The following is a 27427-nucleotide window of genomic DNA, read 5'->3' on the forward strand; positions in this document are numbered from 1 at the left end:
CTACTGTTAGCAGCGTTGTACAAATGTAAACAAAGCGGATTATTTCCGCTTGTGTTTACATTTAGCCTGCGAGCCGCGATCGGCGGCCCGCAGGCTATTCACGGAGCCCCCCGCCGTGAATTGACAGGAAGCAGCCGCTCGCGCGAGCGGCTGCTTCCTGATTAATTAGCCTGCAGCTGGCGACGCAGATCTGCGTTGCTGGTCCTTTGCCGACTTTGCCGACGCGCGGTATGAGTGCGCGGTCGGCAAGTGGTTAAAGGGAACCTGAAGTGAGTAAAATGATTTTAAATAAACACATGACGTAGATGCAAATGAATATTACATACTTACATACCCGTCAGTTCCTCTCAGAGGCTCACCATTTTCTTCTACAGTGATCCCTTCCAGTTCTGACAAGATTTTGTCAGAACTGAAATATACCAGTTGCTGTCAGTTATATATCAGCAGCTGTTAGTTACAACTGAATGTGCAAGGTAATGTCCATGTATCCCTATGGCTCAAGTGGGTGATATTACAGTTTAACAGTGTGCTGACCAGGAAGCTGTTATGAGGTAATGGTCATTTTCAATATGGAGGATGAAGACTTCCATTGATCACAGTGGTCAAATGGGATGCAGGAGAGAAGAAAGAGATTGAGAAGTAGACTATGTAGGATGTAAGTATGACCTGTGTATAGTTATTTTGACTTTTTATTTTCAATTCTGGTTCTCTTTAAGTGAGCAGCTGTGGTTTCCCATGATGCATCACTCCTGAATATGCAAATCACCTCTTTATGCCCCTGAAGCCAGGCTTACATCTAAAACCACTGGTGTATAGCAAGCCTATAGCTTATAAATTGTACAGGGCCTCATCAGTCCAACATGCATACAGCCTGATGGTCTCATCAGCCCATGTCAGTCCATGTGGATTTATGGGATATTCAATGTAACAAAGAACAGTGGGAACTCTGGCTTTAAAGAGACTCTGTAACATTAAAAAGATCCCCTGGGGGGTACTCACCTCGGGTGGGGGAAGCCTCCGGATCCTAATGAGGCTTCCCACGCCGTCCTCTGTCCCACGGGGGTCTCGCCGCAGCCCTCCGAACAGCCGGCGACTGTGCCGACTGTCAGTTCAATATTTACCTTTGCTGGCTCCAGCGGGGGCACTGTGGCGGCTTTCCGTTCCGAACTACATGGAAATACCCGATCTCATTCGGATCTGCTCTACTGCGCAGGCGCAGGACACTTGCGCCTGCGCAGTAGAGCGGACCCGACGGCGATCGGGTATTTCCGTGTAGTTCGGAGCCGACAGCCGTCAGAGCGCCTGCGCAGGAGCCGGGAAGGTAAATAATGACGTCACCGCTGCACGGACTCCAAGGAGGGCTGCAGCGAGACCCCTGACGGATGGAGGACGGCGTGGGAAGCCTCATTAGGATCCGGAGGCTTCCCCCACCCGAGGTGAGTACCCCCCAGGGGATCTTTTCATGTTACAGATCCTCTTTAAGTTAGATGTGGTCCTTAAAGTGAAACTTAATTGAATACAAAGGCCTCAATTCACTAAGCATTACTGCATTCTGTAATGCAGCAAACAGCTGATTTTACCGATCACCTTGCCAAATACAATTCACTAAACCTATTACTGCACTGAAAAGCAAAATTACCGACTAGAGAGGTAAGCCAATAGAGAGAACCAGGCAGCCAATAGGGAGAGCCACACAGCCCTGCTTCTCACCTGATTTGGTCCGATACCCTGGAAGGCAGGACTTCAGTAAGACAGAGCAGAGAAGGAGACTTTTTAAGTCTCCCTTTAGATGTGAATATTGGTAAACTCTTAAACAGAAGAGCTCCCCCTGGTGGCTGCAGCACATCTAAAGGGATGCCAGGAATGCACTGGACTGAAAACCCAACTCATGTACACAGCTTCCTGACTGACCTGCTCCACAGCTGGTAAGTGAGACTTACAAAGCAAAGTTTAGTGAGTTGAAGCATGTTTGTTCGGTAAATTACAGAACTTCTACTGCATGGGGGAAATCTTAGTGAATGTGGAAAAAAAGTGTACAATACCATATGCGGTATTTTACTGACCTACATTATTTTACCAAACTGCCCTTCTCTTAGGGAATTGAGGACAAACTGAAGAGTTAAACAACTGTATCTACCCTCCTACTCCTAAAAATGACTTTTTAGATATCCCAGTTTTATGTTATGTTTAAAAACCTTCAAAAAACAATTTTCTCCTGGCAGAGACCTGGGCTTCCTAAAGCAAAGTATTTTATGGCTGTAATTTTTTATCAGAAGTCTGACTGGGTCCCGATTGGAGAAAAGGCAAAGAAAGAAGAAAAGCATCACAGCACATTTGTTCGTGTGCTATGCACTATACTTACACATGCCTATCTCATCATGTCACATGTCACTTAAAGGGATACTGTATAGGGGGGTCGGAGGAAAATGAGTTGAAGTTACCCGGGGCTTCTAACGGTCCCCCGCAGACATCCTGTGCCCGTGCAGCCACTCACCGATGCTCCGGCCCCGCCTCCGGTTCACTTCTGGAATTTCTGACTTTAAAGTCAGAAAACCTCTGTGCCTGCATTGCTGTGTCCTCGCACCCGCTGATGTCACCAGGAGCATACTGCGCAGACCAAAGACCATACTGAGCTTGTGCAATACACTCCTGGTGACATCAGCAGAAGCGAGGATGCAGCTGTGCAGGCGCAGTGGTTTTCAGACTTTAAAGTCTGAAATTCCAGAAGTGAACCGGAGGCGGGGCCAGAGCATCGGAGAGTGGCTGCGCAGGCACAGGATGTCTGTGGGGGACCATTAAAAGCCCCGGGTAAGTTCAACTCATTTTCCCCCGACCCCCCTACAGTATCTCTTTAAGGTTCCCTTTCGGGAGAACTCTGCTGTCTTAGTTGTGTCTGTCCTCACTATCATCACATGCAGGATTACCTAAATTATGGGAGTGCTTTGTAACCTGAATATAGTTAAAACAAATAAAATATAAGATATAAGGATTTATAAAGGCAACATCCATGCGGTGCTGTCATTAAAGGCTGGAAGAAAATTAAATACATGGTAAAAATCTTCCAAAATAAACGTAAATCTAGATAATTTTGAGAATATTCTGGCCAAACTACACGTGGGCAGCATCTCAGACAATGAAATTACACTAATTTGGTCTTGGTAATCAAAAAGAGATGGTGGAAATGGTTAAGCTGTAGATGCAACCAGGAGGAGCACTTCTTAAAATAGCTCTTTGCTGGACCACAGACAGGAAAAGTAGGTTTGGGCAAATTGACTGAGAGAATTTTGGAAAAGGTCAATATAAAAAAAGTTCCACGCCCAGAAATCAGCCATAGAAGTAATGGCACCCATTTTCTGGGACGACAGTATTCTATTTGTTGACTACCTAACTCAGGGCTCTAGTATCATGGACAGTGTTATGCTAACCTCCTAAGGAGGCAATTAAGATGAAATGCAGAAGAAAGATGACCAAATGGATCCTTTGTTTTTGCAGGACAATACACCTGCGCACATGGCCAATGTTATGGCTGCCAAATTGAACACCCTTGGTTTCCAATTGGTCCACCATCCCCCCTACTCATTGAGTTGAGAGAAAGTACAGCTTCCACGACTAGTCTGATATACAGTAAACTAATATCACAAATAACTTTCATTGGAATGAACAATTATAGCTTGCAAACCACTGGTTCTGATTTTGCCTCCTGTGACATACTTAGAGTAGAACGAGTCAGAGGACCACCCTCTAGATCAGAAATCCCCAAACGTTTTGGGTCGAGGGCCGGGTCAACATACTTCAGACTGTTGGAGTATACATAAAATGATGTAAAAGTCTTTGCGGGCCAGACAGTGAAGCATACCCAGGTGACAACCTGCAGTCCAATTGGACAACAGTGTCACCTGATGTGGAATTTGATTGGAAACCAGCAAATTACTGCTTTCTTGCTTCATTCTATATGTGGACCACCAATATTTAAAGATGTAGCTGACCGGATCTATAATACATTTTGTGTGTGTGGGGCCGGTAAAAAAGCCTCAGGGGGCCACATTCGGCCCACGGGCCTTAGTTTGAGGACCACTGCTCTAGATTCACTTCTAAAGCTGCGTACCCACCTGGCAATTTTTGAAACGATTTTCCCAAAGACTGGCGATTTTTAAACAATGTCGTGAGGTGGGTACAGACACACGATTGCGAACTTCGCCTAGCGTCATGCTGATGACGACGGACCGACACGGTGGATCGGATCATTGAGATCCCTGATGATAGCACGTAAAGTCCTGCTATCATGGAAGTCTCGCTCGGTCGCGCCGCCGTGCACGTTGCGGGACCTTGCGCTTTAACCCGCTGACAGGAAGAGGCATTGCTAGCGACTGTCGTCAAGGGGACAATGTTGGACCCGTTGAGCGGTGAGTACGCTGCTTGAGAGTTCTTGTCTCTGTGAATGAGCTGAATCCTCTGTGTTCAGATAATGACATATGAACAAAGCAGAATCGGAAGAGGCTGGATGACTGTGCAGACAAAGATTATATTGTCATGTCCATGCAGCTAAGAAGAAAGGCTTTTCAGAGTTTGTTTATGAAACTGGATAACAGACTGTTTGCCAGAAAAATACATTTCATTAATTCTTCAAAATTTTCAGTTCAATTTATAAACATGACAGTCCGCTTAAATGATTGCTACTCTTCAATGAACGACACTTTGCTGTTAATAAGGTGACATTCACCATATTTATGATCTGGCAATCAGCCTGATGACCAAGTTATAAATTGCCCAATAGCTATTACCACCTAAAGTGTAACTGTCGGGCATAAAATCAAAAATCATTTCTTTATTTTTATCTGGTAAACAAGTAATAAGGATGCTAACCAGGCAATCCAAAAGTTAAAATCTCTATTACTTTTCTTGTTCATAAATGATCATTCCCCAGTTTACCTGACTCCTATTTTGTACACACAAAATTTGGTACACAAAAAGGAGGTTGCAGGGCACGCTGGGTTGTCCTTTTTTGCTTCTCTACTTCCCCTCAGACTTAACTAATGCAGCCTGATTGGCTGAAACCTCTTTTCCTCCTGTTTTCCCCTCCCACACCTCTATTCCTCACTGATTGGTCAATATTTCTCACACTTTCTATAGTGAAGGGCGGACAATGCATACACAATCAGGCAGAGGAGAGTAAGGGGGGAAATGACATCAGGATTGGATTCAAAATAGCCACAGTTAAAATGAGAAATGCTAAGAAGGATTTTCTCTTTTTTTACTGTAGAAAAATCACTAAAATCAAACCGTGGACAGTGCAATGCATATGTTATATAAGTAGATCAAGTATTTATCTACTTATATATGTTTTTTTTTTCTGCGATAGTATGGCTGACAGCTCCTCTTTAAAGAGAAACTTTAACCCAGGATTGAACTTCACCCCATTGTTTACCCACCTAACCGATACCCACATTCCCACGAGAAATCATTACCTTTTTGTCAAATAGATCAAATAGATTAGTCTATGTGGCTGATATGGTGAAACACCACCCACAGTGTCATGTCATGACCATGGACCTGACAGTTTTCTGCCTGTGAACGTCATTAATATAATGAAATAACAACTGTTTTAAACTGCCAAGCAAGCAGTGTCTCCCTCTGTGCATAGAGCTCTCTGTAAACGAACATTCGTCAGAGATCACCTGGCAGAACTAAAGATCTTGCCACCTGTGATAAATTTCAAAATGTTCATCAGGGAGAGGAAAAATTTTACAATAGCCAAACAGTGAATAAATAATTTATCATTAAACAGTGTACATAGGGCCTGATTCACAAAGCGGTGCAAACTTTTTCGCGGACTTTTGCGCGCGCAATTTGCCGCGATTCACGCGATCGCGAACTTTTTCGCGCGCAATTAGTCCGCGATCGCGCGAATCGCGGCAAATTGCGCGCGCAAAAGTCCGCGAAAAAGTTTGCACCGCTTTGTGAATCAGGCCCATAGTGTACACAAAAAAAACCCCTTTTTTAGTACAGTTCCTCTTTACAAAGAAAGAATGCCATACGCTACATTGGAGATCATTAGAGATAGCCCGAACGGTTCACCGGTGAACTTCCGTGGTTCGCGGAGAACCGGGAACTTTTCCGTAAGTTCGATTCGCCCCCATAGTGCATCATTAGGGTCAACTTTGACCCTCTACATCACAGTCAGCAGGCACATTGTAGCCAATCAGGCTACACTCCCTCCTGGAGCCACTCCCCCCTTAAAAAGGCAGGCAGCGTCAGGTATTGGACTCACTCATGTGCCTGCAGTAATTAGAGAAGGGAGAGCTGCTGCATAGTCTCATAGGGAAAGCTTAGTTAGGCTCTTGTAGGCTTGTTAACTTGCTCCTTGCTGATTCTTATTGCTAAAAAAAGCACCCCTCAACAGCTCTTTTGAGAGCTAATCTTGTTCTTGTGATCTTGTTTTTTTTGTGTGTGTGTGTCCCACAGACACTTGTGTTGCATAGACAGCCTTGGTAATTCCTACTGTGTGTGCCACTGCCAGGCCCAGCACATTCAGTGACTACCTGTGTGTGTGAAAGGTGCACATTGTAATACCCATCACTGCAGATACCTACCTGTTGTTCTCAGTGCATGCACCTACCTACGTGAGCGCACGCAGTGTCACTGTGCCTGTCCGGTACCTGTCTGTGTGTGACAGGTGCACATTATAATACCCATCACTGCATATACCTACCTGTAGTGTTCAGTGCACCCACCTACCTACATGAGCGCACACAGTGTGATATTTAACACCACCAGTCACTGTACCTGTTCACGGTACGTTTGTGTGACAGGTGCACATTTGGAATACCCATCACTGCATATACCTACCTGTTGTTCACTTCAGTGCACCCACCCACCCACCTACCTACGTGAGCGCACGCAGTATCACTGTGCCTGTCCGGTACCTGTCTGTGTGTGACAGGTGCACATTATAATACCCATCACTGCATATACCTACCTGTAGTGTTCAGTGCACCCACCTACCTACATGAGCGCACACAGTGTGATATTTAACACCACCAGTCACTGTACCTGTTCACGGTACGTTTGTGTGACAGGTGCACATTTGGAATACCCATCACTGCATATACCTACCTGTTGTGTTCAGTGCACCCACCTACCTACGTGAGCACACGCAGTGTGATATACCACTCTGTGCATACCTGTTAACTGCACCTGTGTGACTGCACATTGTATTAGTCAAGTCAGTGCATACCTTTCACTTCATCCCCCCCCCCAATATGGACAAAACAAAAGGCAGAGCCAGAGGCAGGCCACCTGGCAGGTCTGTTCGAGGACGTGCTGTCGTGATTTCGTGTGGCCCTCGACCAAAGTACAGTGTTCAGAAGAAGGCACGTGGCATCAACTCCCAATATTGTCAGGACGTAGTTGACTATTTAACACAGAACACCTCATCTTTCTCAGCTTCCGCACGGAAGCATGACATGTCTTCCTCCTCCTGCTCTGATTCTGGCACCCCACATAACACTCAGTCGGCTGCCACCACCAAAGTGCCATCACCCCAGGGCTCAGCGGTGTGGAATTTTTTTTGTGTGTCAGCCTCAGATGAGAACAATGCCATCTGTACTCTCTGCCACTGAAAATTGAGCCGTGGAAAGTCCAATACCCACGTAGGGACAACTACCTTACGAAGGCAGATGATTACAAAGCACAAACTGCAATGGGATGACCACCTGAGGAAAAGCAGCACACAAAAGCAAAGCCACACACCGCAGTGGAAGATACCAGGCCGCAATTTTTTCTCAAAAAAGGCGATACCTAAACTGTACCGTGATGTTGAAAGGCAAGTGGTGACATCTCTGGCACACAGCGTTGGGTCAAGGGTCCATCTGACCACGGATGCCTGGTCTGCAAAGAACGCTCAGGCCTGTCCGAAGACTAAGTCAGTCCCCATGTACATGTGTCAATTCCCCTTCATGATCGTTACCTTGCCGTGGTGAAGGGGCTTGCGTATCACAATGAAGCAATCAGGGCCGGCCCGCCCATGAGGCGGGGTGAAACTTTTGCCTCAGGCGGCACTTCTGGAGGGGCGGCACCCGCCCGTCTGTGTGTGTGGGGTGCCGCCCGAGCTGGAGGGGATAGCGGGCAGGAAGGGGGTATTGGGCCTAGCGGCGGGGAGGGGGGTCGGACCCCCCCCTCCCTCGCCTGGGTCCCCCGTCCTCCGCTCCCCTCCAGCTTTAAAAGTGAGGTCGCTGGCTGCAGCTATATTGTAAGAGGCAACGGGCGGGGAGGACTCACCTCTTCCTCGTTCCAGCCCGAGCCTGCGCTCCACTGACGTCACTTCCTGCTACGCCGCAGGAAGTGACGTCAGTGGAGCGCAGGCTCGGGCTGGAACGAGGAAGAGGTGAGTGATCCCCGCCCGTTGCCTCTTACAATATAGCTGCAGCCAGCGACCTCACTTTTAAAGCTGGAGGGGAGCGGAGGACGGGGGACCCAGGCGAGGGAGGGGGGGGCCGACCCCCCTCCCCGCCGCTAGGCCCAATACCCCCTTCCTGCCCGCTATCCCCTCCAGCTCGGGCGGCCCCCCACACACACACGGCTTGGGGGGGGAGGGGCGGCGATTTTTTTGAATTTTGCCTCAGGCGGCAAAAAGTCTAGGGCCGGGCCTGGAAGCAATGACCGCCGGCTATATGAGTGTCTCGGGGGGTGGCACACCCAAGATAATAAGGTCGTTGCTTCATTGTGAACAGACCAAATTCGATCAGCTTGACAATCACTGTTGTTCTGTCATTGAGCTACCTCAGCCTGGCAGCCATATGAGCTTGAAAACCGCTATCGCCTGCACTCTTGCCATGGTGCGCACCAGTCCAGCATGGCTGTCACAACACAAACAGCTGTTTGCGGTGCATTACACAGTGAGTTTGGTGTGTCAGTGTAAAGCAGTACTCTAATTACACTCCCTGATTGATGTATACGCATGCAAGATGTTTTAAAGCACTTTAGGCCTCCAATTTAGCATGCAATGTGATTTCTGCCCTTAAAACGCTGCTTTGCATCAAATCCAGATTTTTTTCCCCTGGACTTTTGGCATCTATCCCACTCATCCATGCAAAAACTCAGATGTTAGACTCCTTGAAACATCTTTTCCATCACTTTTGCGGTCTATTGCGGTTCGCGAAAGTTCGCGCGAACCAAGCTTTTGCGGAAGTTCGCGTTTGCAGTTCGCGAACCAAAAATCGGAGGTTCGGTCCATCTCTAGAGATCATCAGTGTTTGTTCCAAACACCTTTTCACTAGATTGCCTCAAGATCGCTTCTTTCACAAGTAACTGTGTGGCCACAATGCAAGAATCTGCCTCACCTCGTGTTATAGAGATGCCAAGACTATAATCTAGACCCAGAGCATGACTGGACAAGGAAGTAAGATTCAGCAATATAAACATGACTGAGGTTCTGCTCCACTGTAATAACACCTTCTCATTGATACTTCTCACCCTGGGCCTTCAAGTGCTAACAATCTGGCATTGTAGGAGTAGACTGTTATGCATTGCTCACACTTAAAGGGAACCTTAACTGAGAGGGATATAGATGTTTCCTTTTAAACAATACCAGTTGCCTGGCAGTCCTGCTGATGTCTTTGGCTGCAGTAGTGGCTGAATCACACACCTGAAACAGGCATGCAGCTAATCCAGTCTGACTACAGTCAGAGCACCTGATCTGCATGCTTGTTGAGGGACTATGGCTAAAAGTATTAGTGAGACAGGATCAGCAGGGTAGTCAGGCAACTGGTGTTATATTAAAAGGAAAAATCCATATCCTTCTCAGTTTAGGTTGCATTTAACCAGCAGATCCCCAGGTGAAATGAGTGTAAGGGTACTATTGTTCACCCTTCCACTTGCAGAAAAAGTTAAGTATAAATAAAAACGCAACCATGAGAAAAGTTCTTTGTCAGTGGAAATATAGTAAAATAAATGGTACTTACCGGGGGCTTCCTTTAGCCCCAAGCTCCCAGGACCTCCCTCGCCGCAGCTCTGCCCACAGCCGTTTGCCGGAGCTCCGACCCGGTCTCCGGCGATGACGTCAGAGCGACCTGGAGGTCGCTCTGTACTGCGCCTGCGCTGTCGGCGCTGTCAATCACCGCCACGTGGGCCGGAGCGGACTGCGCAGGCGCAGTAGTTCTGCTCCGGCCCATGTGGCGGTGATTGACAGCGCCGATCGCGCAGGCGCAGTACAGAGCGACCTCCAGGTTGCTCTGACGTCATCGCCGGGGACCGGGTCGGAGCTCCGGCAAACGGCTGCAGGCAGAGCTGCGGCTCCTGGGAGCTTGGGGCTGGAGGAAGCCCCCGGTAAGTACCATTCATTTTACTATATTTCCCCTGACAACTCCTTTAACTACTTCAGCCCTCAGTCGTTTTCACTTAATGCATCCGAGCAATGTTCACCTCCCATTCATTAGCCTATAACTTTATCACTACTTATCACAATGAACTGATCTATATCTTGTTTTTCCGCCACCAATTCGGCTTTGTTTGGGGGGGTACATTTTGATAAGAGCCACTTTACTGTAAATGCATTTTAACAGGAAGAATAAGAACGGAAAATTTTCATTATTTCTCAGTTTTCGGCCATTATAGTTTTAAAATAATACATGCCTCCATAATTAAAACCCACGTATTGTATTTGCCCATTTGACCAGGTTATTACACCGTTTAAATTATGTCCCTACCACAATGTATGGCGACAATATTGTATTTGGAAATAAAAGTGCATTTTTTTTGTTTTGCATCCATCACTATTTACAAGCATATAATAAAAAAAAAAAAAAATATTTCATATTTACATTGATATTTAAAAAGATTAGACCCTTAGGTAAATATTTACATTTTTTTTCATTATTATTGTAATTTTTCTTTTTATTAAAAATTTTGTGGGTATTTTTGGGAGGGTGGGATATAAATAGTATTTATTTTTTTATGTAAATATATGTGTATTTTTTTTTTTACATTTAGATGTAGTTTTACTTTTTGGCCACAAGATGGCAGCCATGAGTTTGTTTACATGACGCCACTCTAAGCGTAACATGTGCGCTTAGAGGGACGTATGGGGACGCAAGAGTCCGAAAAAGCGCGGCTTCCGAGAGAAGCGGTTGCTTTTTTCTGCAGGGTAGTGGAATCAATCATCTTGCACCATTTCCCGATTGATTGATTCCTGGGCTAACAATCCGAAGCCGGGAGAGCGCGTGCACGCATGCGCGATCGGCCACGGGAGCGCGCGGGAGGGCACATGGCCTCCTGGATGTAGAAGCTACATCCAGGAATCTTAAATGGTTAATGTCCTTAAATAACAATACAATTCTTACATTTATTTAATGAACCTTAAAGATCCCCGCCACACCCCTGCACACTCACCACACACGTCACTCCCCGCCAGCACCTGCAATACTAATGCATAGCAAGCCCCAGCAACAGCATCTTTAAATATGCCGCCTAGTGGACCAATTAGAATTCTGGTTTTTTTGAAATGTATATAAAAAACTTGGTATATATTGGATATTTTACCTCCGTATATACACACACACACACACACACACACACACACACACACACACACACACACACACACACACACACACACACACACATATATATAGTGGCGTGCAAAAGTATTCGGCCCCCTTGAAGTTTTCCACATTTTGTCACATCACTGCCACAAACATGAAGCAATTTTATTGGAATTCCACGTGAAAGACCAATACAAAGTGGTGTACACGTGAGAAGTGGAACGAAATTCATACATGATTCCATACATTTTTTACAAATCAATAACTGCAAAGTGGGGTGTGCGTAATTTTTCAGCCCTCTTTGGTCTGAGTGCAGTCAGTTGCCCATAGACATTGCCTGATGAGTCCTAATGACTAAATAGAGTGCACCTGTGTGTAATCTAATGCCAGTACAAATACAGCTGCTCTGTGACGGCCTCAGAGGTTGTCTAAGAGAATCTTGGGAGCAACAACACCATGAAGTCCAAAGAACACACCAGACAGGTCAGGGATAAAGTTATTGAGAAATTTAAAGCAGGCTTAGGCTACAAAAACATTTCCAAAGCCTTGAACATCCCACGGAGCACTGTTCAAGTGATCATTCAGAAATGGAAGGAGTATGGCACAACTGTAAACCTACCAAGACAAGGCCGTCCACCTAAACTCACAGGCCGAGCAAGGAGAGCGCAAATCAGAAATGCAGTCAAGAGGCCCATGTTGACTCTGGACGAGCTGCAGAGATCTACAGCTCAGGTGGGGGGAATCTGTCCATAGGACAACTATTAGTCGTGCACTGCACAAAGTTGGCTCTTATGGAAGAGTGACAAGAAGAAAGCCATTGTTAACAGAAAAGCATAGGAAGTCCCGTTTGCAGTTTGCCACAAGCCATGTGGGGGACACAGCAAAAATGTGTAAGAAGGTGCTCTGGTCGGATGAGACCAAAATGGAACTTTTTGGCCAAAATGCAAAACGCTATTTGTGGCAGAAAACTTACACTGCACATCACTCAGAACACACCATCCCAACTGTCAAATATGGTGGTGGCAGCATCAAGCTCTGGGGTTGCTTTTCTTCAGCAGGGACAGGGAAGCTGGTCAGAGTTGATGGGAAGATTGATGGAGCCAAAAACAGGGCAATCTTGGAAGAAAACCTCTTGGAGTTTGCAAAAGACTTGAGACTGGGGCGGAGGTTCACCTTCCAGCAGGACAACAACCCTAAACATAAAGCCAGGGCAACAATGGAATGGTTTAAAACAAAACATATCCATGTGTTAGAATGGCCCAGTCAAAGTCCAGATCTAAATCCGATCGAGAATCTGTGGCAAGATCTGAAAACTGCTGTTCACAAACGCTGTCCATCTAATCTGACTGAGCTGGAGCTGTTTTGCAAAGAAGAATGGGCAAGGATTTCAGTTTCTAGATGTGCAAATCTGGTAGAGACATACCCTAAAAGACTGGCAGCTGTAATTGCAGCAAAAGGTGGTTCTACAAATTATTGACTCGGGGGGCTGAATAATTACGCACACCCCTCTTTGCAGTTATTGATTTGTAAAAAATGTTTGGAATCATGTATGATTTTATGATTTTAGTTCCACTTCTCACGTGTACACCACTTTGTATTGGTCTTTCACGTGGAATACCAATAAAATTGATTCATGTTTGTGGCAGTAATGTGACAAAATGTGGAAATCTTCAAGGGGGCTGAATACTTTTGCAAGCCACTATATATATATATATATATATATATATATATATATATATATATATATATATATATATATATATATAGTATACATATATATTTGCACGGACTTCGGCAAAATGCCATTTTACCTTCTTCAAAAAAACATTTTTTCTTTGATCTTTTTAACCACTTGCCCTCCCGCGGGATGAGTACCTACATCCCTGAAAACTTCTCTTTAGCTCCCAGGACTGAAGATACTCGTTCCTTCCTGCGCTGTCACATGGTAGTGCACAGATTGGTGAATGGGAACATCAAAGCCAATCAAAGTGTCTAATATATGAATTATCACTGTTGCAATTAGAAACAGTGATCATTCTATTGTGAACAAAAAAAAACCCTGTCACTTCCTGCTGGCTAGAACACTTGTTCTAACCAGACAGGAGATTGTGTGGGGACATATAGTGCCCCCCCCCCCCCCCTAAAAAAATGAAAATAAAAAATATTACTAAATAAATTTCCTATACCGATCACAAGCCCATTTACCCATTCTTCCCCTCCCTACCCCCATATAACACAAAAAAAGCCAAATTGACAGAATATAAAATATGTAATTATAACCTTAGGGACTTAGCTTTTTAAATATGTATGGAATGAGGGTGTATTACTGTTATTTTTTTGGCAAATAAGGGCTTAAACCTTTATTTGCAAATAAATTATTGTCACCATATGTCACCATACATTGTACTAGAGACACAGTTAAATGTTGTAATAACAGGACAAATGTGCAAATAAAATATGTGGGTTTTATCTACAGTAGCACATTTAATTTTAAAGCTCTAATCCTTCTTCGTACATAAAATGCTATATAAGGTAAGTATACAGCATTTGGACTTATAAACCTTGTGGCACATACCACCAACCCCAGCCTAATGTTAGCAACACATGTGTCCATGGGGTTTTAGTTAGATGCCAAGGACTGTTTTGGATAGGCTATTCACGTAGGTGTCTGAGCTGCTAGCAGGGCTTTGTAGTCATCTGATTCTAGGAATTCACGCCACGGCATCCATGTGTGAGAGCACTGTTTTCATCTAAATGCAGAGCAGTAGTTAGAGCTTCATTTCATTGATACATTTATGTTCTGATATCCACTCCAGGAATGTTAGGATGAGGCTATGAGGATGGGGTGACCTGAATGAGGTGTTCATAAGGGAGCTTTTACATTTCTTAAATGGTTTCTTAGTATGGTGTAAAAAAGCATGGCATGCGGCTGTAGACAGCGCGTTCCCTAGCGCCTGTTATTAAACGGGCTTCAGGACTAGTATTACAATAAGAAAATATTATAAAAGCTTGCACTAACATTTTGGTAGTGTCCTGGGTGAGAAAAGGTTGGATGTTATATATGTTTTTGAGCTGGAAATGACAGGAGCTGGTCAGAGAGTGAATGTGAGGAATAAATGAGCAAGAGGAATCAAACAATACTCCCAACATGCTTTGGGAACTGAAGTTATAGGGGTGTTACTAACATTTATTATTATATCAGGCAGAGAGGTGGACAGAGATAGTGGAAAAATGATTAGTTCCATTTTACTCATATTAAATTTTAGGAAGCAAGAGGTCATAAAAGAGAATATAGCAGACAGGCAGTCAGGAACACGTGTAGGAGGGACTAAATGTATGGGGATGAGAGAGGTTCAATTGTGTCTCATCTGCATATAAATCGTATTAAAAACCTTATGAGTTAAGTTGCTGAGACCATGCATGTAGATGTTCCTATTGCATTTTAAGGCCATTTTTTTAGGGGGACCAATGAACTTATCTGTATGTTTTTGGGATGTGGGAGGAAACCGGATTGCCTGCAGGAAAAACATGCAAATGGTGGGAACATACCAGCTCCATGCAGCTAGTTTTCTGGCTCAGATTTGAACCAGGGACCATTACACTGCAAGGCGAGTGTGCTATCCACTACCACACTGTTTATTTATCCCATGTTTTTGGCAGCACAGCGTAGTTCATTGCTCCCCCTCAAACATTGGCCTTAGCATACAATATTAACATATGACAATGAGTGACTATGGTAGGGAGTAGATTGTGAGCTCCTCTGAGGCACAGGACTTTACACTATGTAAAAGTGCTACAGAAGAGTTCAGTGCTATAGAAAATACACTATAATATTTATTTTCCCTGCAACAATTATGCACTTATGCTGGCTACAAACATTTCAGCTGCAATCCTTCAATGGCATTTTAATCAAAAGATTACCTCTATGCAAATAAATTTCCGTTTATTTCAATTATTTTAGGTCAAATGCAATCATTTTGATAAGTAGGAGTGTCTTGACCATATTATTGTAAAATTTACATCAACTTAAAATTATTAACATTTTATTCACCATCCCTGTTTAAAGTGGATCCGAAGTGAACTTTTACTCATTGCGTAATTGTGTTCCTTTCCTATTGTTTACAGGGCATTCCTCAAGCCAAAACTTTTTTGTTTTTGTTTTAATACTCTAATTCCCTATAAACTAAATAAACCACGCCCACAGGTTTTCAGAGAGCCTCGGCAGTAGCAAGGGCTCATGAAAGCTCAGTCTGGGCAGGGGGAGGGGGAGGTGTTACTAGCCATTGATTTCAGAGGCAGAGGGGAGGAGGGAGGAGGGGGGATTAGGTTTTTTTGCACAAGATACAGATAAGCCTGCCTCTGTGTAATGTTTACAAACAACATGGCTGCTGTCATTGTATCACAGGAAGAAATAATCATTTTCTATTAAAGCTGTTTGCAGTTTGCAGCTAGATTTGCTAAAACTTTAGATAAGATATATAGATAAGTTACTTGTTATAGTTAGTTTTTCATCTCGGATCCGCTTTAAGAGTATTGAATTTGAGATCTGTCAGTGTGTGGCCTGCATTGGTGGAGTCACAGGAAATAATAACAGATGATGGACATACTTTCTGAAGGTCAGCTACTCAGAAACATGAGAGGTAGAGGGCAGCTGGGCAAATAGCTTTTTTTAGAATTACTAGTGACCACCTTAGCCCATTTAAAAAAAAAGGCTATGTCTGTCACCACGCGCCTGCCCATCGTGCCCGCACGTCCGCCGCACGCGCGCACCCGCACGTCCGTCTAGCGCACCCGCACACACGCCCTCCCCTTCATTGTTTCTGCATCCCTCCCTGCACATGCGCAGTACAACAAAACACACACAGGGACATGGGACGCAGAGACACTTGGGTTTTATTATAGAGGATGTAATCACTGGCTGCCATTATAGTCTCTTGGCATGTGTATTCTTCAGCGGTTGTCTGATGTGATTATTTGACTAATTCATTTTACTACCTTAAATTATCAAACATAAAGCATATAGCTTGATACTTTAACAAAGATTTATTATAATAAAATGGGCATTATGCATATTTAATAAGAGTCTAACAGCTAGTTGCATTACATGAAACTGGGATTTGTATAAAGCTCCATACACACGCTAAATGAAACTCAGCCAAGGCAGCGATAACAACCACCTCTGCCAGGCAACCGTGCAATCTCAGGGATTGAGCATGTGTACAGGGCTTAAAGGACACCTAAAGTGAGAGGAATATGGAGGCTGCCATATTCATTTTCTTTTTAACATGTAGTCGACAGCGTCACGGCGAGGGGCGTGGCCGCGGCCGCAGCCCCAGGCCCGCCTAACGCCAATAGGTGTAAAGTCCTGGGGCTCTGTTTTGCAGGAGATCGTGCGCAGGCTGCGTGCGCATCTCCTGCTTGGTGGGCGGCCCTCCGCTTTCAGTCTCCGAGTGGTGATTGCCGCTCAGGAGACTGTTAGACGGCAAAACCGCCATCTAATTACACGTACAGCTCTGCGATCTGCAGCAGCGCTGTACTGGGGACAGCCATGTGACACGGCTGTCTCCTCCTGAGGCACAGAGGTGATTGGCTGTCGTAGGCTGAAGCCTATGACAGCTGATCACGGGGTTTGGTTGGCAGGGGGAGGGAGGGGTGTTTACAACAGTGGGAAAAAAAAAACATTTTTCAATAAAAAAAACAACAGTCAAACAAAAATAAACAAACAAACAACATCTGGGGGGGCGATCATACCCCACCAACAGGGGGGGGGGATCACTTGTGTGCTGTGTTGTGTGGCCCTGCAGCTTGGCTGTAAAGCTGCAGTGGCCAATTTAATTAAAAATGGCCTGGTCTTTAGGGGGGTTTAACACTGCGGTCCTCAAGAGGTTAAACAATACCACTGAAAGGAGCCCCCCCTCCTCCTTCTCCCCATGGATTCACAAACACGCCATTGCTCTGAACCACCCCCATGTGTAAGCTTCCGTTGGATATTTCTAAGAAAAACATTTAGATCCTTAAGCAGTTCAAAGGAGTCCCCCCAATTGTCAGGGCCAGATTTGTACTTTCCAGCGCCCTAGGCCGGCTGTCACCAACCGCCCCCCCCCCCCCATTCTGTCCAACTCTTATTAGTGATCACTGGGTTACATGGGCTCCTGTCTGTTTTTCTGCTTTGCCCCCCCTGTTCAAAGAAGCAGTGCATGCTCTGTCCACTCCATGTAATTTTGCACTCCAGCCTGGATGCACAGCAGCCGATAGTGTTCAGGACTTGCATAATTCAGAAATGATGCTCATATATGAGCAGCACTTGTCAAGTACACATACTCATAACACTCCCAGCCTCGGCTGCTGTGCACATCAGTACAGGAGTGCGTAATAACAAGAAGCCCGAGAGGACAGAGTATGCACTGCTTCTTTGTCCTTTGTGCGACTTGCTTCAGTCAGAGTCACAAACAGGTGATGGTGCAGCGCAAAGGAGAGTAACCCATCCAAACCAGAGAACAGGTAAGTAGAAGGATCCGACACTTGGCATAGATGTAGTGTAATGCTAGGTACACACGATGCAATTCTGACAGATTTACTGTCAAATCGATTATTTCCAATGTCTAAATTTCCGATCAATTTTTCAATCGATTTTCCGTTCATTTCTATGAAAAAAATCATTCAGAAAATCTATCGGATAGCAGATCGGACATAGTGGAAATAGTCGATCTGACAGTAAATCTGTCAGAAAATTGCATCATGTATACCTAGCATAAGCTCAGGTGTACTTTTCACAGTGACAGTTTAGCACTTAGGGCAAGTTAAGACAGATCTTAATCAGTCAGCAGGAAGTTTTGTAATAGAATGATAATATTTATTGGCTAACCAAAAGAAAATAGTGAGCCTTTGGCTAATGAGCCATCTTCAGACTTTGTTCCTGTATACAAGATGTTAGGACATACAGTTATATATACAGTCAGCAGGAGATGTATACATTGTTTTGTAAATATAAATAAATGTAATACAGTTGTCATTCTGTTTCAAAACATCCTGCTTACAGTACAATGCTTTGCTGCTTCTAAAACTTGTCGGGAAAGAGTTAAACAGTAGCACAGTGAGAATGTTGCTGTCATTCCTTAGGAAATAAAAACAAACCATTAATCTAACAGGTCTCAGGTCTTTAACAGCTCTGACCAAGTAATAAAACATCAGTCTGGGGGAGAGGAGAGCTGATAATTCCTATCCTTGAATGCGTGCATAAAGAAACTAATCTGAACTCAAAAGTTCTACTACTTGAGCCCATATATTTTTTTTCTCACAGCAGCTTGTATGTCCCCACTCATTATACTGCACGAGATCTTCAGATGACAACAGATGCTGACTGTCATCACACACACTCTGCAGTGAGAGAGATGCAGGGATCTCTGGAATTCAGGCAGAATAGAGCAAAGCAGAAGTGATTTACTTTGACATGTGACCTCTTATCTCTCCAAGTCCTGCGCCCTGACGAATTTTATCGCCCTAGGCCTTGGCCTTTGTGGCCTTTCCAGAAATCCGGCCCTGCCAATTGTAGGAGAAAAACTTAATCCTTTCTGTAACAAGGCAATTCAGTACGATGTTGATTTAGCACAGTCAGGTAGATTAATAATGTTGTTATTTGCTATGGGATCGCATACTGATGTTTTGATGGCTACAGGGGTTACCGCCCTCTGCCCCCGACCCCCTCTTCATCGGTCTCTGAACTGTCTTTTAGGAATTCCTGTCCTGTACATCAGATCTAAAGGTCACAGATTTTTTTGCTCAATACCGAACCATTCTCCATTCTACTTCTTGGATCAAGAGCTACTTCTTTATTCCATTTTATCCTGAAATTGTTGTTGCTTTTTTTTAATGTTGTTCTGTATATATTCTATCTGCTTTTTAAGATCATATTGAGGTCATAATACAGTAGGTGGTCTTTAAAGGCATCACATTACTTGGCAATCTCACTAACTGCGTAATATGTTGGAGCTTTATAAATACAGTAAATAAATAAATAAATAAACTCACAAATCTCAGTGATTTCCTTTAATTGCTCTTTTTCCTCCTCAATGATCATTAATGTAACTTCCATTAACAGAAATTAATGGATGTGTTGTGCCTTCTTTGGACTTTGCTGTATAGATTAGGGGACATTGTTTCTTGCCTTTGTTATGCACCCAGATATCCTGTATGGTGTGCCACTGTGAGATACTCTCTGACTCAAGGTTTTAATAAGCCTGCCCCACAGGATAGGGATGAGTGGAACTTTATTGTGAAAAGCAAAATTGTCCCGGAGCGTGCAAACACGAGGGTTAATGCACTTAAGTCGCCACCTTTCTTTAAAGCACTCCCTGCCATGTTCCATCTTCTTACACTTCCGCTTTGTAAACCAGAACTTGCAATCTAGAGGAAGAAGTGTAAGAAAGGAAGGCAGCATGGAGATATCAGAAGGGAGGTGGCAGCTTAGGTGAATTAACCCTCGCATTCAAAACCCATTTGTTAACCGCTACATAATCAGTTAATAGACATAATCACTCCTGTGTTGTGTGACTGGCTAGTCTCAATCTTGTGATTATGTCTTACTTTTGCTTCTATTGCAAGTTAAAACAAAACATGGGATTCCTGGGAAAGTAGCAGACTGGAAAGACTTCTGTCCAAGAGGAAGAGCAAAGTCTATTTTAAATTTCAAATAAATAAATACTCTAATTATCTCCAAGTTTATTTCTCGAATGAAGGGTTTCTGCCTATACAATTTAATGAATGGAAAGATTGCAACACAACAACTGTGCCCATCAACTCTAGAAATCTAGATGTGTGTCTGTGCCTTTCAAAAAGAAGACCAATCCCAATCCTCATGCTGTTATATATTGTAATAATTATATTGGGAAAGTATTTAATACATAGCTTAAAGATGAATACAGACGCTGGAACCACTGTATTCTTCCACTTCCTCTTCCTGTTCTCTCCTGCTTTCAGAAGACAGATGGGTACACAGTGTACTAGTCCTACTAATAACTTGTCTAAGGTTCCTTTTTTTTTCATTGCAAGGGTTAGAAAAAAACAGTGCTCTTATCAATGCAATTTAGACAGATTGAATTTAGTCATGTCTCTCATTAAAAGTAAACAAAAATTAAACACTTCTGTTTGACTGAGGAAACAATATCAAAATAAAGCTCTAAAGCTTAAAGGCTGCCACAGTATCTCACAAAAGTGAGTACGCCTCTCACATCTTAGAAAATTTTGTATTATATTTTTTCATGGTACAACTCTAAAGATATGGCACTTTAATCCAATGTAAAATAGTTAGTGCAGAGTTTGCATAACATGTAAATGTGCTGCCCCATCAAATAACTCGACATACAGCCACTAATGTCTAAACCACTGACAACAAAAGTGAAATCACCCCTAAATAAAGAATGCCAGAATTGTCCCTAAAGTGTCAATATTTTGTGTGCCCCCCATTATTTTCCAGCATTGCCCTAACTCACTTGGGCATGGATTTCACTAGAGCTTCACAAGTTGCCACTGGTTGAGGCTATAATGAAGCTGGAGGATGTTAGAGACCTTGCATCCAGTAGTGGCTGGATAGTGTACTGGTTAAGGGCACCGCCTTTGACATGGGAGACCAGGGTTTGAATCCTGGCTAGGGTCAGTACTTATTCAGTATGGAGTTCAAGGAAAGACTCCCTAACACTGCAGGGTGGCCTCTTGAGCGCGTCCCAGTGGCTGCAGCTCTTGAGCACTTTGAGCCCAACAGGAGAAAAGCGCTATACAAATGTTTGTATTATTATTATTATTCCTCCGCCTTCTGTTTGAGGATGTTTCACAGATGCTAAATAAAGTTTAGCTCTGGAGACATGCTTTGCCAGTCCTGCACCTTTACCCTGTTTCATTAGAAAGGCAGTGGTCATCTTGGAGGTGTGTTTGGTGTTGTTATCATGCTGGAATACTGCCCTGTGGCCAATTTTCAAAAGGAGGGCATCATGCTTTGCTTCAGGATGTCAGAGTACATGTTGGCATTCATGGTTCCCTCAATGAACTGTAGTAGCCCAGTGGCGGCAGAACTCATGCAGCCCCACCCAAACTATGACCCTCCCACTACCATGCTTGACTATAAGCAAGACATGCTTGTCTTTGTACTTTTAATCTAGTTGCCACCACACACGCCTCACACCATCTGACCGCAGAACATGGATACAGTAATCCATGTCCTTAGTCTGCTTGCTTTAACTGTTTGCAGGCTTTCTTGTGCATCATCTTTAAAAGAGGCTTCCTTCTGGAATTACAGCCATGCAGACCAATTTTATGCGGTGTTCAGTGTATGGTCTGAGCGATGACAGACCTTCTCCCACCACTCAACCCCTGCAGCAACGCTGCCAGCACTCATGTGTATTTGGAAAAGACAACCTCTAGATGTGACGCTGAGCATGTGCACTCAATCCCCCTGGTCGACCATGATGAGGCCTGTTCTGAATGGAAACTGTCCCGTTAAACCGCTGTATTGTCTTGGCCCCCATACTGCAGCTCATTTTCAGGTTGTTGGCAATATTCTTATACCCTAGGCCAGGGGTCTCAAACTCAATTTGCCTGGGGGGCCGCAGGAGGCAAAGTCAGGATGAGGCTGGGCCGCATAAGGAATTTCACAATCACGGCGCATCGCCGCCTCTGCCCGCCCCTCTCACGCTTCCTTCACAGAGAGGGGTGGGGAGAGGCGGCGATCCGTGCGGCGATTGACGTCAGGAGGGGCAGAGCTGAAGCTGGAAGCTCTGCCCCTTCCAGGAAATGCCGGCGGATTTCCCCCCGAGCGATTTGGGGGCTCTGCCGCCCTCGTTTAGCGGCGGGGATGCGGCGGATTACTTGGGAGCACTGAAGCGAACTATAAGGAAGCTTTTGCTGGCGAGGGCCACAAAATATTGTATCGAGGGCCGCAAATGGCCCGCGGGCCGCGAGTTTGAGACCCCTGCCCTAGGCCAACTTCATATAGAGCAACTATTCTTTTTTTTTAAGATCCTCAGAGATTTCTCTTCCATGAGGGGCCATGTTGAACTTCTAGTGATCGGTAAGAGAGGTTGAGAGTGATAACGCCACATTTAACACACCTGCTCGTCATTCACATCTGAGACCTTGTTGTAACTTAACAAGTAACCAACTTGACATTCTTCTGGTAGGGGTGTACTAAATTTTGTTGCCAGCAGTTTAGACATTCATGGCTGTGTGTTGAATTATGTTGATGGAACAGAAAAATTACATTGTTAACAAGCTGTGCACTGACTACTGATGACCCATGATTACCCATAAAAAGAAATATTTGCAAAAAATGTGAGAGGTGTACTTATTTTCTGAGACTGTTTTTGTTTTTTGGGGGGTTTTTTGCCGCTGAATAAAGTAGATTTTACATCACTGTCATGACTGTGGTTTGAAATGTAGTTATATACATTCAGGTCTCAAATTGAAAATAGAAGTATGGTACTTTAGGAAAGCTATATTTATGATTAGTACTATCCAATAAGTTGTCGCATAAGTTTATTTTCATTTCATGTTTACTTGAACACCACAATGGTCATAAATCAACAATTTGATCAAATTGGTGTTGTGTCCAAAGTAACAGAACTGAAGCATATGCAGTAACTGACTTCTATAATTATACATCAGTTTAGTGTAATGGTTAAGGGCTCTGCTCTGACGCAGGAGACCAGGGTTCGAATCTCAGCTCTGCCTGTTCAGTAAGCCAGCACCTATTCAGTAGGAGACCTTGGGCAAGTCTCCCTAACACTGCTACTGCCTGTAGAGCACGTCCTAGTGGCTGCAGCTCTGGCGCTTTGAGTCCGCCAGGAGAAAAGCACGATATAAATGTTCTGTGTTTGTTTGTTAGTGTTATATCCAAGGTAGACCAAACCAAGAGGGTAGGAGAAAAATAAATAAGTGGAAAAATACTTAAAATAAAACCCCAATATAGGCTGGGGCCTTTGTCCTGTCTTTTTTTTTTATGTCTTCCCTAAATCAGTATTATGACCTATATAGGCTGGATAGTGTAATGGTTAAGGGCTCTGCCTCTGACACAGGAGACCTGGGTTCAAATCTTGGCTCTGCCTGTTCCGTAAGCCAGCACCTATTCAGTAAGGAGTTTCTTGGGCGAGACTCCCTAACACTGCTACTGAGTGCGCTCTAGTGGCTGCCTCACAAGCGATTTGAGTCCGACAGGAGAAAGGCGCTATAAAAATACTACAATTATACAAATACTACTGCAATTATATCCTAGTGCAGGCCCGGATTTACCTCACAGTAGCCTATAGGCACAGATGTCCTGGCACCTTATACTTCACCCTCCATGTACCTACAAATCCCCACCAAACTGCACCACAAGCAGGGGAGGACTGGGACCTTTTGGCCTGGGGGGACAACACAAACTAGAGGCCCGTTTCACGACATCCCCAGCCCAAAGCCATATCTTTCTTGTGTGCAAATCTTCAAATTGTGATGACTAACAGCCCCAGACACACACACACACACACACACACACACACACACACACACACACACACACACACACACACACACACTGTACCTGATGCCTAACCCCATTTCTCCGCACAATCTTCCTGTCTGTGTCTGATGCCTAACTTTAAAGGAGTTATCAGGCTTTTTTTTTTTTTTTTGTAGAAAATACCGTAAGTGCTACTTACCCAGGGCTTGTCCAGCCCCAAGCTTCCAGCATGTCCCTTGCCGCAGCTCTGCAGTCAGCTGTTCGCTGCCGCTGCCTCCCAGCCCCCGGCGATGACATCAGGCCGACTGCGCCTGTGCGAGCGGCGCTGTCAATCAACGCCACATGGACCAGAGCGTACTGTGCAGACGCAGAACTACTGCGCCTGCGCAGTACACTCCGGTCCACGTGGCGGTGATTGACAGTGCTGCTCGCACAGGCGCAGTACAGGCCGACATCCAGGTCGGACTGGTGCCATCGCCGGGGACTGGGAGGCAGTGGCAGCGAATGGCTGACTGCAGAGCTGCGGCAAGGGACATGCTGGGAGTATGGGGCTGGAGGAAGCCCCGGGTAAGTAGCACTTATTTCATTAAACCTGATAACTCCTTTAAACAACCCTCCCCCCCCCCCACCACACACACACACAGTGCCTAACTGCCTGCCTCCCCCCTCCCCTGTCGCCAATCACACCACAAGAAGAAAAAACGTTCTCCCTCAGGCCAGGGTCAGAATGGGGATGATTATCACACAAAAAAAAAAACTCAGAGGGCACTGGCCTGGGCAGAGAATTGAATTTGACAGCAGTAGCAGGCAGGCAGCAAAGTGTGAGTAACTCAGTGACAAGAAGGGAGAAGAAGTACAGAAACAAAATTTATAAAAACCACCTTCTCCTCTGGCAACCTGGACCCGACGTCCTCTATCCTCCTGTCTCCTCAGTCCTACACCTCCTCCTCCTCCACAGCAGCAAGCAGCTATAGGTGGCATCTCCGACTCCCAGCCCCCAGAGTGTCCGACTCCTCCAGCCAGGACAGCCAGCCAGCCACTCGTAGCCGCAGCTCCAGGCCCCCAGCCCCCCCCCCCCAGCACAGAAAGCTGAAGAGTGAGACAGCTCACTCCGACGACACCTTAGGCACAGCAGCACAGGGGAGGACTGTGTCCGACTCCTCCAGCCAGCCACTCATAGCCACAGCTCCAGGCCCCCAGCCCCCCCAGCACAGAAAGCTGAAGAGTGAGACAGCTCACTCCGATGACACCGCAGGCACACCAGCACTGGGGAGGACTGTGTCCGACTCCTCCAGCCAGCCACTCGTAGCCACAGCTCCAGGCCCCCAGCCCCCCCAGCACAGAAAGCTGAAGAGTGAGACAGCTCACTCCGATGACACCGCAGGCACAGCAGCACGTTGCGGGCGGCAATGGCTCCAGGCGGGGGGCGGAGTCAAGCGGGGTCAACCCACCGGGTCGGAGAGGACCTAAGCTATTTGTGTCCTTGTGCCGCTCACATCCACCGCAGGCGCAGCCACGCACAAGGGCACACCTCGGCCGGCCGCCTCAGCCCCTGCTCTGATTGGATACTTCAACTTGCCGGGAAATATCGCGCGAGGTTGCGATCCCCACTGCGAACCTGTCACCTGTGGTATGTCTGCGGCCACTGCGTATAGCAGCGGCTGGCCCTAATTACTTAAGATTTGGGCGGCCCGGGGGGCAATTGCCCCCTGTCCCCCTGGGCCAGTCCTCCCCTGACCACAAGTGTGCTGGCTGGCCCAGCTGTCACTTCTCACTTACTTCCCTTGCTCGTCATAGGTAGCTACAGGTGCCCCCTAGTATTAGGTAGCCAGAAGTACCCTCAATATTAAGTAGCTAGAGGTGTCCCCAGTATTAGGTAACTAGAGGAACCTCAATATTAAGTAGCTAGAGATGCCCCTGACTGAAGGGAGATCTCATCAGTGCAATGCCGAGAGCAAGGTGAGCAACCTTTCATCTACACTCTTCTCGGGACTCTGCTTAGGGAAGGAGGGAGGTGCTCAGGGAGGAGAGTGAGCCGCCTTTACATCATGAGGCGTCTGTAGACACGTGCCTACAGTGCCTTATGGTAAATCCAACCTTTTCCTAGTGGGACATATGTAGTAAACCTGGAAATAACAAATAAAAAAAATCCATAATGTACCCCTGGCTACACCATTTAAAACAACAACTGCTGGTGGATTTAGTCACTGTGTTTAATGATCTGTAATTTGTATAGCAGAAACTGCATGCCTATCCAAAATGGAGGCTAATTCTATTCTTTTACTGCAAACAAGCAGTGCCACCTGTACTTTCTCCCAATCTCAACTCAACCTAAAGAGGATTTGGGGCTGGAGGGTGGGGGGAGGGGGGGGGTTAACCCCTGCACTAGCTCCACCTATCCTCTGAGCCTATAGCATTTGTCTTGGCTGCTGTGGTAATAATTACTCCATTCCTAAGGTAGATAACAAATATCTTCCATCAACCAAAAAAAATGTTATGAGTTCACTAAACATTTTTAAGTGGATCTTTACAAAACCATGAAGATATTTGGCCATTTCAATACCAGAACATCAAAAAAACCTGTTCTACTACAATACAGAGAAACGGTAAAAGCCACTGCATTTACCCTGCATTAGTTCTAGAATTGTTCATGTAACATACGGTACCTCAGATTTGAGAAGAGTAAATAATGCCAAACAACTTTATACATCAACTGTGCCAAACAAATTGCAATGGAAATACAGTGAGCGATAAGATAAATGAGATTGATTCAACTTGCCTTGGTATAATTTCCTTTGATACTATCTATGCATTGTAAAATATTGTCAATGCTGTTATGATGTTAACTATTCTAATACTACATTAAAGCTGTAAATATTATATTATTATTTCTAAAATGGTATACCACTATTTGGGGGTATTAGTACGGCAGTTGCACAGTACTCACCTCAGTGCCTTATAGTCCAATTAGTGAAAGCTGTGACCTTTATCCGTGTCCCATCCAGTTAAGTTGCATGTTAAATAAAATCCCACCATAGCCAAAAAGTCACAAAATGATCCAGCTTCATAAAAGACTTGTACAATTCCCACAATAGGGAAATCACTCTTGTCTACGCATAGGACAATTTTTTTCCTGACACAGCAGTGGGTTTAATTTAGGATTTGGAGACTGAGGCAGCTCACCCTGACTGAGATACCATTATCCTCCCAGTGGAGAAGAGGCTTACCTCAGCCATGAATATTCATGAGGGCCTGAATATATGATCAGGAGTTCTGCTGTCCATGAGAGAAGTTTACTGTGAGGAAAGCGAACAACCGCTTACTACATTTTGTCCAAATACTGAATATTTCCCAGATGCTTTAGTGCATGTTTAATTTAAAAACAAAAATTGCATTTTATTTTTTT

General features: G+C 45.0%; 1 protein-coding gene across 2 annotated transcripts in view; it reads right to left on the reverse strand.

The window, feature by feature from the left end:
• Positions 1-27215, reverse strand: part of CNGA1 (cyclic nucleotide gated channel subunit alpha 1) — a 92319-nt gene extending 65104 nt beyond the window's left edge. For both annotated transcript variants that reach the window (XM_068278539.1, XM_068278538.1), the window contains exon 1: positions 26969-27215. The gene's annotated coding sequence lies outside the window, so the exon portion shown is untranslated. The remainder of the gene's footprint in view (positions 1-26968) is intronic.
• Positions 27216-27427: the final 212 nt, after the last annotated feature.

This window comes from Hyperolius riggenbachi, chromosome 1, assembly GCF_040937935.1.
Source record: "Hyperolius riggenbachi isolate aHypRig1 chromosome 1, aHypRig1.pri, whole genome shotgun sequence".
NCBI lineage: Eukaryota > Metazoa > Chordata > Amphibia > Anura > Hyperoliidae > Hyperolius > Hyperolius riggenbachi.